Below are 14,832 nucleotides of genomic sequence, written 5' to 3' on the forward strand. Positions count from 1 at the left end.
GCACAAAATAAACTGAAGCAGAGAGTCAGAAAAAATGAAACAGGGAATATATTGCTCACTGACTGAGTTAATATAAAAATGAATTAGATAATAAAAACCTCCTTTGAAAAGAAGGAGCCACCACCAGAATTTCTGTTTTTACTGCAAAGCTCAGAAGTGAAAGGCTGCAAGAAGTAGGCACTTCACCCCCAGAACTGAGGGTTGGCTTTACATCACTGTGCAAATACAGCTTTTGCCACAGGACAAGCATGTTCTTTTACAGTTTAATACACATGGCAGTCATCCAGTCTCGTCCCAGGGATGCCAAACCTTTACTTTCCTCACTTAGCGTTCACTGTCAGATACTTCCAGTGACTTCTACAGAACCATTTGGAAGAATGGCAGAGCTACCAAGATCCAACTCTGAAAGACCCAGGCAAGCAAGAAATGAGTGGATTTCAGAAAGGTTTGAATAGCAGGACAAAGATCATAATACAAGATTACAGATGCCTCTTGCCTTTTTTCTCTATATGTTCACAGGTGACTTGGTTGAGAAGAACCTGGTCCATCCCAGCAGCAGCAGGTGTGCCAAGGAGGTCAGGGATGAAAGGCAGTAATGGGATCAGCCAGGAGCCCATGTATCATTAGGTATTTCTGATGAATCTTTCTTTGTAGGAGATTTGTTGGCCTGCTGGGCTGCCCAGACTTTCTAACACAAAATGTAGCATCTGAAGAAAACACACTAATCAGTCTTAAGGTAAACTCAGGGTTACAGATTTAGCTTTCAAAGTTTCCTTTCTGTTTATTAAAAAAAAAAAAAAAAAAAAAAAAAATTGGTACTACCAAATATAATGACAAGGCTACCCTGCTGAGTTTCGAGCCCAGAAAGCTATTGTCTCCCTGGTCTATGTATCCTAGACTGTGCTAATGTTTCCTATAATGCAGCTAATAACCAACCATCAGCAATAAATGCCTTGTCATCTCATTGTCGCACACAGCAATAGCTGGAGCAGTGATACTGACAAATGAACCTGTGTAATCACTTTAGATTTCTTTGTTACATTTCACAGTGTGAAGACTGCTTCTGCTCAGCACGTCACAAAAAAACAAACAAGAGCTATAGCTGTCTCTTCCATCAATCTCAGCTTATTTTTGTCAGACCTCTGTCTGCACAGCCCCAGCCCGGCCACCACTTGACAGCCGATGGTCTGGTGAAGAGGAGATGGATGGTGGCCAGAGCAAGATGGATAGACCTCTGTGCTCCTCCTGCTTTGTAAACATTTTTTGCCTTGAGAGAGCAAGTGGGCAGGGAGAAAGTGAACTTTTTTTCTACTTTCCAAGGCTGCTTCACACTGAAAAAGAGAAAAGGAGGAGGGAGGGGGAGGTTCTCATTAAAATCCAGTCGAGTCTGCCATTTTCCCTTTTACCTTTTCAATCTTTTTATAGTTTCAAATCATTAACTATCAGCGTGAAGCTCAAAGGTAGTGCTAGCCATCTATGAAACAGTGACACATTTGACAATAATGCTTTTGAAGAGCTTGTCACATCCTCTTCCCAAATCAGTCTCATTAATGCTCAGACTGTCTCTCTTTTCTCCCTGCTTCTTTTCTCCTGGTTTCTCTCTAATTAGCTTGTTTTTTTATGCTCCCTTGTTCCACAGTTTGAGCTTAAAAAAAAAAAAAAAAAAAAAAGAGAGAGAGAAAGAAAAAAGAAAACATAAAGGAGGTGGATGTCATTTCCATGAACCCCAAGGCCAAGTTAATCAGCAGAATTAATGACTCTATTACCCATTAGACTTGGGGCTATGGTGCTGATGTGGCAGCACCCAGTGTTCTCAGATCCCATGCTTCTTCACTTTGCTCTGACAAATGTAAACTTCTGCAAGCACACTCCCTGATCCAGCCACCCCTCCACACTCCCTTCAGTCCACAGAGGCTGCCATGACCCAGGAGGGCACCCTGGGCATGCTCTGCAACAGAGAGGGTAGCGACAAAAAAATGAGGTGGAATTACTTTTTCTTCTCTCTTTCTGGCATCTGTTTCCTAGCTCTGTGTACAAGCTCTGCCAGCCCCACAACTGCAATTCTCCTCCATGCAACTATCTGGAGGCCCTGACCTGGAAAAGTCACTGGCAGCTCTCAAAATCAGCATGAGACACAAGGCTCTGTAGAACAAGATGCCTAGAGGACTTACTTCCCAGTAAGGTACAAGGATGTACCTTACCATCTTCACAACCTGCCCATGCAATGGTCAAAATGTAACTTGCTCTTATATGGAACAGAAATGGGTGCAGAAAGTTAGGCTTCAACGGCATGAGCAACCAAAGGGAAAAAGCTCTTGAGCCCAGATATGAGCTATTGATGTCTCTGTCTTTGGAGAACACGACCACAAGGATGGCATGGAAGGGCTTGCACAGGCTGGTAGAACTTCCGGACAGGCAGTGGGTTCCTGGAAAACCATTTACAGGGTTTATTTCAACAGTCCTCTCTTGCAGCATGATATGCCTGAGCTTTTCTGGCCTGAGCTGCCCCTGCCCTTCCCACGATGTAGGGAGACAGTCCTGGCTCCTCCATCTCTGGAGATGGCAGAACAGGAACAGCAGAGGCACAGAGAGCCCTCAGCACTGGCAGCAACATTGCACTTTTGACCCACTTCTCCCTTGTACCAGCCAGCATGGCACCAATGTATAGACAAGGCCAGGTCTCAAATCAGGGCAGCCTGCTCCCAGTCTGCCTCTCCCCACTTTTGGGAGCAGTTTCTCCAGGGAACAAGGTAGTGATACCGTTTGCTACTCTGAAGAGAGAATTTGCTGAGGCACCAATCTGATGGACAGTTGCTCTTCTTGCATCACTGATTTTTGCACAGAAAATTTGAGTTTTGTTTTTATCTTCTCTTGTTCCAGTTGCTTGATTCACAGTTTTAACTAAATTGCAATGTTACTCAGGTAAAATGCAGACAGTCCCTTTCCCCCACCCACACCTGTTTAGGAAACAACATGCTCTAATGGTTAGAAAGGGATATAAAAAATACTTTTCTTGGCTTGAAGAATGAGGGGGCTTAAATTGGGTTCCTGTGAGGGTGGCCTCACTTGCACACTTGTAACAAAACCAAAAACAAAGAAAAAGATCCCTCAGAGCAATTTGCACAGCTCCTCTGGTCTGCAACCATGTGGCCTTAAAATCCATGGCTTCTCTCCCTTGGTCTCACTAGAAGTTACCTGACTACTGCCAAGCATCTTGCATTGAAACAGTGCAGTAGGACATCATCAATAGGATTCAAAACCCTCCCAGAAGACACAGCAGCCATTCCAAAAATGTCCATGTACTTCTGAAAATGCCTCAATACTTTTACCCTGGATGATTTCTGCACTTGGAAAGAAACAGAAAACTGAGATTTCCCTCATGCTCTTTGCACATCAAAGTGGGTTTTGCCCATAAAAAACACAGCCTCTGTGCTGAGGTCAAGAGCCTGTCTCCACAGAGATGTGCAGGATACCAAGCTTGAGCCACATGAGGTACAAGCTGCTTGCACAGCAGCTAGTAAGGATATTTGTAACTAACAGAAACAGAAATAATAAAGCAAAAGACAAGTGCTATCTGCTAATACACCCAAGAGCCTCCAGAAAAAAAAAGATACCTTTTCATATGTGCACTATTATTAACTCCACACAGCTTTTAACTCTCACACTCAGGCCTTGCTATAGCAGACAGGAACCAGGGTCAGCCAAGACTGAACCCTGGCTTTTCCTTCTTTGCAAAGCATAGTGCTTAAATAAAGGGGACAAAAATAGGAAGATGCATCAAAGTGGCTATGTGTGGCTCCCTATGCCTCCAGGGAATGAAAAGTCTGGGAGCATGACCTCTTCCAACTCTGCTGCCTGCCAAAGACTAGCTCAGTCCCTTTGCAGAATTTCTATGCTGTAACTTCATTATGGTAACCCTATTTCCATCTCTGTCCCTGATCATTTCTTTCTCTGGATACTCAGAAGTGCTGATTTCAGTGCCATGGACTCACCCCTGTATCACATTCTCTTCCTCTCAGGTATGAAGGTTTGTGCTGCGCCATGCAGTCCGTGAACACTAAAGAAGCTGCTTGCACAAGTGCTAAACAAATGCTATACTGAGCCCCAGTATGCCAGCTCTGTCCTGTCAGCCAAACAGAGCAATTTGCAGGAACAAAACTTTGAATTGCAGCTGAGGAACTGAAAATTAACTGATTCAGGTGTATTTCTACTTTGCATATACAAGCACAATCACTATTAACAGTGTTGTGAGCTTGGGTGTTCACTGATTCCTTTTCATCCTTGTCTCATAAGCTGAGATTTTGCATATGTAGCCACACAAGATTCTCCAATGACAAGTTGAAAACATGGCTGCAAAAATACACAAGATATGTCCAGATATCATCCAGCCTCAATATCAGTCCCTCAGCTGCTCTCCTGTAACTCGTTGCCATGGACTGACTGTAGCTTTTACTTTCTTTGGGGAGGCATTTCACACACTTCTCCAATGGCCCCCTTTCTTTTTCCAGATGTGACCCTGTTCCACATCTATCACTGCTTTCATGTAGTTGGAGCCTTGCCAAAGGAGGCTCTGGATATGATCTAAGAAAGGAGGACAATGCAGCTAGATGAGGATGCTGCTCCAGAAGTAAAGCTATGGAGAATGTCAGCTCTTACACACAAGTTTTACCTATCTGTTTTGGATGCAGGAGTTACCAAACCCTCTAAAAACAGCTTGAATGTAATAAAATATATTATTAAAAAAATGAGTTCTTCACTTCTTTTCCTTATACCTTTCCTATATATTTGTTGTATCATCTTAAAGGCATGCAGGTTCTTCACAAAGCTCCCAATACTCCAAGGCAAGTGGGAGACAAATCAAAAATAGATGAAGAAATCACAGATTTTGCCTATTTGACACTTGTGGCACTGGCAATTGTGCCTCAGCAGCACCAGCGCCCTCATTACTAAAGTATCATAGAATCATGAAATCATAGTATCACCTAAGTCAGCTTGGTCTTTGGCAGTGGCAAAACACAGCTGCCTCTACACATGTGCTCAGAGTGCCTCTTGGGCTGCAAACCCAGCAAAGGTCCTGCAGTCCTGGTGTCATTTTCCAAGGTTCTGTCCCATCTTCTTCCCAGTCAGAATGGAAATCATGACTGCTTTGCAGGCTACTGCAAGTGGGCACTATGAATGATTTTCTTACATGAAGTTCATAATGCAGCAAAGGCATTGCCCTCCAATTTCCCTGCAAAACAGGGAGAAAAGTTACCTTAGGTGTCACCGGGGAAGAATAGTAATCAGTGAAAAAATTAGGATAAAATCCATGAATAAAAATAGAGAAACAGCTTAGCCAGCAATTAGCATTAGGACTTGTCCCACACGGGGACATTATTTTGCCACTGTATTTTTCACGCGCTGTTGTTTCAGATTCACTGGACCGATGTGACTGAGCAATCGCTCCCCTCACCCAAAACTAAACTGACCTGAGAGAACATCTTGGATTTTATTGCCTTGCTTTGAATGCCTGATCAGAATTCAATGCTTCCTTAGATATAGCTTTAATATGCACTTTGCTAAAGTGCTTTCAACAGTAAATATATCAGGCCAGGGATAAATTTGGCCCAGTGCATTTAACTACATGAAATAGAGTTAAGACACAGGGGATATCCTTGAGTTCCAACTCATCTGCCCCCCAGAACCCATAATAATAATATTTTTATTTTAGCACTCATACCTGAAGGCCTCTAGGTACTTTAAAAAAAGGTACAGAGTAGTAAAAACAATTTAGTCCCCAATTCTAATTCATGGTAGATTATTATACCTCTGCACACATATTGCTTTAGTCATCTACAGTTTTATATCCTTTCGTTTTAGTGTAGAACTGAGTTCTTAACTATATTTATGGACTGCTGTATTTTCCCTGTACACCTCTGCACCTTATTATTTATGCATAATCTTCCATTTCCCTTCAAGTTATTGTTTGCAATGTATTTTTAAAAAAATAATAAAGCCAAAACTCCAGATTTTGACTTTTTAAATTAAAGACTACAGAGGGCTAAGCTATGTTTGGCTTACACATAAGAGTGAAAGCAGGATTTAGCCCAAGAATACATCCCTCCAGAGAAGAGGGAAGGCTTTAAGATTCACATCCTGCTTCCCTTGCACACCAGCAATGAGCAGGCACAGGTATCAGTCAGCTCCACGTTTGTCATGAGAAGGATGCATTTTGCTAGCACAGACATCTCATTAATGACCAAAATTCCTTGTAGCAGCAGGTTAGCCAAGAATTCAACAGCATGCTGTGCTGTTCTCCAAAGTACCTTCCTGGAAGCAAGGATGTTCTTGTCTTGATGCCCCTTCTGATAGCACCAGCATGGGTAGGTGTGCAGCTATTCAGTTCAGGAGCACTGTGCCTGTAATTATTTGCTTTGGAATTGACAGTGCTGGATGTTTAAAAACATTGCACTTCTGAGCCTAGTATTTTTCCATGTCTCATTCCCTTGAAGGGCTTTCCCAGAGAGGAGCACTGAGTCCAGTTAATCTGAATTAACTTCTAAAATGGATTAGTTAAAAATGCATTAAATTTCTATGTATGCATTCTCCTTCAGAATTAACTTGACCTTTATGAGACTTATCTTACTTTACCTTAATTCTGAAAAAGAACATCTACACAGGGACTTAATGCAATTTAATCAATCCACTTTAAATTCCGACCATTTAGCTGGTTTTGATTTCTTTCCTTCCATATGCTTATGCAGACCATGACTCAACATATCTAAGGGACAGCAAAGGAAAAGTAGGAATCTGTACAGCTTCTTGCCTGTTTTCCTGAGAGATGCTGTCTAAACCCTATTTTCATATTTGTACATGCATCTAGAAAACCTGGCAAAGCATCTGCACCCCTTGCAATTTTGAAAGAAACTTGCTTCTGAAAACAACCAGGATCCCTTCCACCACAACTGCACAAAGATGCTCAGCAATGGCCCTTAGGAAGGCCATGGGGTTCTGCCAGCAGGATACGAGTGCTTTCTCCATGCAGAATTCAAATGTCTGGATGGGAAAAGGCTGCTCTACAATTTTTTGCAAATTCCCCCCTAAGGACCAAGTCCCGGGGAGTCACAGACATAATTTCTTATAACAATTTCTATTCACTCTGTTGTTATTTCCAAGAGGACATGACACAAGGTTTTTGGCTATCTTTTCCAGCAAATCAAAACCAGGTCTCTCCCTGGAGTTACAGGAGATGAGTTAGTGTCACTTGGTTGTGTGTTTTTGGTGATGTTGAAATGAAGATTAAACTTCTTAAGAAGAACTACCATGTTTCTCTAACTTTTCTGTTCCAGAAAGGAGAAGAAATGAACCATGAATACAAAACCTTGTTGCCTGCCAGCTTTCTCTCTTTTCCCATATATTCATACTACATACCTAAGCCACCTTCTTTTCTATTAGGTAAGTTTCTCTTCAGAAGTCACATATTTCACTTCATCTCCTAAGGGCAGCCATAATATCACATGAAAGGGAGCCTGCATCCATTCTTAAATCTTTAGTTCCACCATCTTGTTATCATCAAGCTCTGTACCTCAGAGGGCATCTTCCATGAATTATCCTTTCTCTGTCTTATGTATAACTGACCTTATGCATAGGTCAGTTAAAATAACCCACTTTGCTATATTTTTAGGTTTTCCTGCTTTCTGTTCAAATAACCAAAGCATTTTTCCAGGACTTTGTTAGTCACGTTTTACAGAGTCACCGCTGGAAAGGATATCCATCCTTTTTGGTGGCATCCTCTTCCTTCTAAGCACGTTGTAATGGTGGTGTCTAGCTTCACATGCCTCACACTTTCCCCTATACACTCTAGCCTCTTGCTTTGTCTCCCACCAAACATCTCCACGTTGCCACTGGCATCAGCTTTGCTGCCAGCTCTTAGTTTTCTTGTGATGATATTTTAACATGCTCACTAGTACAGGTACTTACACAAACTTCTCCACACCTGTCCTCCAGGTTTATTCCCCAGTTTTTCTCATTCTGCTCCTCTCCTCAGGGAGATCGCATACAACAAACTCCCCAGTGACTTCTGGTATTTTCATTGCAATTGCTTTCACAGCTTAGAATCACTTTGCTCTACTTTGCTCTTCTTTGCCCTCTGTTCCTTCTTTTGGGCTACATGGCTTCATACATATGTTCATACATCAAGCAAACACTGCTGCTCCTGAGTCCTGGTTGCCCCTACTGAAATGCAGGTACTACATTATAGCATCTCGAGACACTGGAAATACCTTGGATAAAATTATAGAATCATAGAATCATCAAGGTTGGAAAGGACCTCTAAGATCATCAAGACCAACTGTCAACACAACACCACCAGCCAACTAAACCATGTCTTGAAGTGCTACACTGACACATTTTTTTTAACACCTCCAGGAATGGTGACTCTACGAAATCCCTGGGCAGCTGTTTCACAGCATGACCACTATTTCTGAAAAAAAGTTTTTCCTAATATCCAATCTGAGCCTCCCCTGGTGCAGCTTGAGTCCATTTCCTCTAGTCCTATCACTGGTTATGTGGAAGAGGAGACCACCCCGCCATTCACTAAAACCTCTTTCTAGGTAGTTGGAGAGAGCAAGAACATCTCTCTTCAGCCTCCTCTTCTCTAGACTAAACAACCCCAGGTCCCTCAGCTGCTCCTCTTAAGACTGGTGCTCCAGACCCTTTGTCAGCTTTTTACCCTTCTCCAGACAAGCTCCAGCAAGAAAACATACTTCTTGTAGTGAAGGTCCCAAAACTGAACACAGTACCCAAGGTGAGGCCTCAACAGTGCCAAGTAGAGGGATGTTAAGATTGGGATCACCTTATGTTGCACACACACACACACAATTAGGTGGTCACACAGAGCTTAAGTAAGGGACACTATCAAAGATACAGTTAGCGAATTGCCCTTTTGCTTGTATCTTCTTGCAGTAAGAATATCTGTCATTCTCCTAGTGGTTTGCCGCTTGGAGGGTGATTTTAATTAAAACATAAAATGTCAGACATTAGTAAGAAGGAGGATAACCCCGTGGGGAGTAAGGATGAATCAAATTTATTAGTCACTGAGCAGCAGGCTGGTAGTCCTTCACTTGGAGAAATCTTAAAAGACTGTTAATGCAAAATACAGAATCAGTCTAATCTCTCCCTATTCTAACTAACCTTCTGAAAAATAGTATCACAAGTTTCCACCAGTTCCAGAAATTAAAGACAAATCTGCTGCAGAGATTAAAACAGCCTCATTTTGTGTGTGTGTATGACACACACAATGTAAGTCTCGTGGACTGTAAAGGAAAATGTCTCTCAGGGATATTTCTCTCTATTATCAAGAAATGGCTGTGCCTTGCACTGTACTGTGTCCAGCAGGACTGTAAGAGCCACTGGCATTCGGTAACAAACATGAAAACCAACTCTTGGGACTATTTCTCAGGGAACCATTTTCAAGAGCAGAATTTTTCCACATTTCTAAGGAGGAAGGGTGACTATAGGCCCCTCAAGAGAGGAAAAGGGAAGGTCAGGATTGCAGCATATACAAGCTCCACCTGTCCTCCCACCAGCACAGAATTCTCTGCAGTTCTGCTTTATGCTGTTGCTGAATCCATTTGGTCATTCTGTCTGACTTCTTTAACATTCACAGACAAATAACATCTTTGTTATTTTTAATGTTCCCTTAAAAGTAACACATCTGGTGTACTTTTTACGGTGTTATTATCAATCTAAGAAACATTCACTTTTCTTTTGTTTTCAGGTTTCAAACTTAAAGGATTTAAAGGAAGAATGGAAAAACACCCCAGCTATCCCACAGATATATTGCTTTTTTACTTACTTCCCATACAGATTACAGAGAAGCTTATAATATAGAGAGCACTTTACCTTATGCATGCAGCTAAATGCATTTAGTGACATAGAGATAACCACGCCTTGCAAAAGGTGGGGGTCCCCAACTGGATTTTAAATTCCCCTACAAATGGGGTGGCTTTTGCTCTGACCACCTCTACATGTGGGTAATTTCCACCTCCTGCACACTCTTTAGTCATAGGGCAAGGCACAAACTTTCCTGCCTGGTCCACATAGTTGGGTTGGTCTTTAGCTGCACCTCCTTCATACCAGGGCTGGGTAAGTCCAGTCCTTGAGAGACTATCAAGAGAAATCAAGGTAACCATCAAAGAAATAAGTAGGGGATAAGTTTCACACCACACTTTATAATGCACTAGTTTTCTTTTTCTTTTTTAAACTTACAATGGGGTGTAAATTCTAGTAAAGATTTTGAACAGCTTTTAGCTAAGAGTCCTTAAAATTACAGAGTTTCATTCAACTTGAAATCTCATTCTATGTGCCATAAAAGACAGGCAGCATTTGGGAGGTGGGGGGGAGGAAAAAAAAGAGTAGAGCAACAATACAGAACTTACGAATCACAACCAAGTGGAGCTGTCAATAATATCTTGCTCACCATATTGTCACAGAATTTTCCTTCTGTGTCACGTTGGTCATTACTGTAACACTATATGAGAAATCATTCCATCTGTTAAAAAAGAAAAGAAAAGCAGCTGCTATCCTCCTGCAGAGATGGAATTAACAAACACCCAGTAACTGTATTCCTTTCAACTTTTGTGGTCACAATTTTACTCCCACTTTATCCATGCCACACAAGCCACCGAGCAGTTCTACTGGCATAGTAATAAGGCCCTCAAAAAGCTCATTAACCATCACGTAAGAAGTATACCTGTGGAAATAGCAAAGGCAGTCACCATTTTAATTCCTGCACTGATGGTTTAGACAGTCTGGGGACTTCTCTGGTGTCAGGGGAAGAGAAGATGCTAACATTTTGGAGAGGGGAGTGCTGTTGCAGTCATTGCAGCTGAATAGGAGAAATTTTCATAGAGATTCAAGATTATTTTGTTGACTTAGTTTGGCATTTGAGCCAGGTGAGTCCCATTATGCCCAGACACAGAAAATAAAAGCACTTGAATGCGTGAAGCGGAGATGCCTGGGGCAAGAGCAGCAGGATGCCAGTGGAGGCACTCAGGCCCAGGAGGAAGCCTGGGCTAAGATTTTATGACTTACCATTAACACTGAACAACACAGAGAGCCCCTGGGAACAGTTTTCTTCAAGATCACTGCTAGGCTATATATACCAAGGAAAGAGCTGGGTGGGATTGCACAGATGCACCATACTTAGATGTACATAAATTAAGCTGGAGGGTAACCTGTAGCTCCTGTGATGCAAGGGACATTGAGCCAAGCTCAGGGGGAGCTAAAATCAAACACTTAACAGAGACCAAATCCTAAAACAGTCACATTTCTTCTACAAAAGATGAGATTACTAAACACCATTTAACAAAAAGAACTAGTGGCAAAACCAGGTACAATAAACAATGTATTTAGATAGTTGTTGAAGAACAAAGGCTGGTTTGAGTGTTATCAGGCAGGACTGGAGAGAGCATATTGCAGTTAGATGAAGTCTGCTGTTAAATTATGCTCCTGGCAAGTTCCAGCCTGTCTGGAGAGTACCCCATCTTCTCCATGTTTGAGTGTGCTTCTTTATATCCTCTCAGGACTGGCTCTGGAGGCACACATGCCTCCAGTGGTTGCCTTTATGCTGGCAGATCCCTGGACCATCACAAGCTGTGTCCAGGGCCCATGGCCCAGACTTACACTGCAGCTATGGTGAGGAGGCATGGAGCCACTGAAGGCTGTTCAGAGGGATGTCCATGTCTTATGTCACTCTACTGATGCTCTTCACTAAGCATCCACTGTTGGCCAGGGAATAGGATGGGGATATGAACCTCATTAGAGGCATGATGCTGCAGTGACTATTGCTGCTATTATGCAAGGGTGGGTTTTTTCCACCAGTCCAGACTGTTTCCCTTCAAGGTCTCTTCAACAAGGTTGTAGCCTCATCTAGGATGGAAGACAAAATACAAAAGGCAAATGCAGTTCCAGCTGTTTGAACAGAAACCCCTTGGACTCAAAGAGGATTCACTCTAGGGGCATTCCCAATGCATTTGCTATTTTATAGGACTCTTCAGTTCACTGGGAGGTGACTTGGATCTATCTGTGGCAGAAGGAAGTGCCAGTATGCAGCATCATTCCAACAATCTGGAAGATGGTAGTATCATTTTCTGGAAAGAATTAATTTTGTTAGAAGTATGTGAGTTGTATTTGTTCATCTGGTCTGTTAATTCATCCAAAGATTTCACCATCCTAGTAAGCTCAGTGTCTACTGTAGCTGGTAGAATAGCTCAAAATAATCATTAAAGGTACTCCATTAATTGGGTATTATTTACATTAACACAATACAAAGACCCAAGTGAGACCACAGTTCCACTTCCTATCACAAAGAAAGAATAAATATCTAAGTCCGATGAATTTTTATAGAGAAAGCAAGTAATGGGGAGAAGGGGAATTGTGGCACAGAGATTTAAAGTGCTGCTGCAGAAGGGGAGCAAAGAAAGGAAGAGAATTATGTGTTCTAAGTCCCACTAATACATTGGTAAATAGGGAACTCATGTTAGTATCAATGTAAGATATTCAAATAAATTTCACCCACTGAAGCTGGTCAGAAATTTTCCAGAAAGCTTGAATAGAACATGACCAGAGGAAGAAGATTTTTTTTTTTTCATAAGAACTAATCAGTTTCCAGCAGAAAAGAAAAAAGCAAAGCAATGAAACCAATAAGCAAGAAAAAACCTTCCCGATATGTTTCAAACCTAAAGAGAGACCTGAGGGATGAAAGTTCACCCTGAGCTGATTCAGGTCACAGATTGTCTCCAGGTTTCCCTCATTTTGGAGCACCTCATTGTGGTGGGCCAGGTCCTTCTGATTTTCCATGCACCTTTTAGCAAGGGAATGCAGCTGCACTGGTGCAGGAGATCAGGTTACCTGTCCCTGTTCTGAGCAGAACAGGCAAAAACTTCAAACTGGGACTTCCCCACGTAAAGGGTTCTCCTATAGGGATATCTGAAGGGCTCTGGAGCCTCCAAACCAGAAAAAAAGTCAGGTCTCTTGCTTACCCCTGCTACCTACATGCATGGAACAGAGCCACCATCTTAGCACACATCGTGGGTATTAAACACAACAAAATATGCTGTAAGAGCTGGCTGACTTTTCAGCCCTATTGTTTTGAGCAGGGGAAAGCCACAGGGTTTGTATCAATGCAGCCATTTTAAATACCACAGTTTATTGTTACCATTTATATGGCTTTGGTTCAAGCCATCCCCTGTTTTGACAAGAAAGGAAACCATTGTTCTGAGGCAGGAAGACATGAAGGCATTCAGTACATCTGTCATTCCACCATCATACATTTTCTCAGTGTAAAGGGTCAGCAAAACTGCTGCACCACACATGAACTTTTACATAGCCGTATTTATTGTGCAAATGAAAAGCTGTTTTACACAGCATGCCTGACCAAGAGCTTGGCACCACTGCAAGAACGAGTCTATGGAGCAAACTGGATTTTATCACAGGCTGAAAGACTCTTCAAGTCCTTGAATACAAAGAGCTCCATTTAGAAAGAAATTGCAGTGTGTAAATATAATCCACAATCAAGGCTCTCAGAGTCACAAAATAGCATGACTATATCTCTGATTACTAATTTAATCAGGCACCACAAGCACTTAAGTGAAGAACCCCAACCAGACAAAGGGAGCTCCTTACAGCTGTTTTTAGCAGGCTGTATTTTGCAATAGACATGTGAGCACAGATCCCAGTGTGTAAGCGATCCCACGTCTGAGTGGCAACATTTACTAAAACAAAGTGAGATTGCACTGATGTGAATTGCGAGAATCGGCACAGACCCCCTCCTTCACTGGTAAACCATGTATTTGCCACATAACAAGGGAACAACAAGCCTTTGCACTACTCACACTGCCTCTCCTTTAGTCAGGATGCATCAGAATCCTGAGCTAGCTTGAATGCTGGAAAAAAAAAAAAATATGTTTTTACTTTTATTGGAAAGACTCACCTTTATTTCCCATGCAGAAATTAATAATTAAATTCATCGGTCAAACCAAAATCAGACAGGTGTCTGCTACAGGTGCAAGTCCCAGGCTAAACAAGACTCTTAAGTAACCTATATTCTGCAAGATGTGGTGGGACTTTTCTGAGCTGAGACCTCCTTAAAATCTCCAGAGGCACCAGGGTCACCACTGTCCAGTCCAGGACAGCTGCGCATCCCATGCAGGAGCTGGGAAGTTCTCCTGGCCTCCTTCCCCTATGGAATTCTGAGCAGTGTTTGGGAGAGGAGGGGGATCTAATGTCATTTTACTAGTTTTAAATTGCCAAAGAGCACCCGGGTCTCTCTGGCTATGTGTTAGGTGTCAAATATATTTGTGCCACTGAGTGCCAGAGTGTGAGTATACAGGCAGCCTTTGGTTTTTAGCCCCCTTTCCTTGCTTCCCTGTTCACATCATCCTCTCCACTCCCCTCAAAACCATTTGGTACTATTCAGTTACCACCAAGCACCTTCTTCATGGCCCTTTGCCACAGACTGCCAATCCCATAAGGGCATCTTGGGCATAGGAGGGCATCCAAAACTGACACAACCTTTACATACCTATTGATAAGTCTCATGACCAGCCCACTGCAGCTTACAGACATGAATTATACTAATTAGTTTAGTTTTCTGACAATATCTCAAAGTGATATAAAAATGTCTACATAACACATACCTTCCTTCCCTGTCCCACCCTTCTCCCTGCTCAGCCCTAAACAAGCAATGGGTGGAAAATATTCAGAATGCCACATAACATTAAATTTCTGCTTAGCGGATGTATTAATAGCTCAACCCATTTTCTGATGTAATTGAATTAATTGTTCCTGTCC

The sequence above is a fragment of the Calypte anna genome, chromosome 2 (assembly GCF_003957555.1).
Source record: "Calypte anna isolate BGI_N300 chromosome 2, bCalAnn1_v1.p, whole genome shotgun sequence".
NCBI lineage: Eukaryota > Metazoa > Chordata > Aves > Apodiformes > Trochilidae > Calypte > Calypte anna.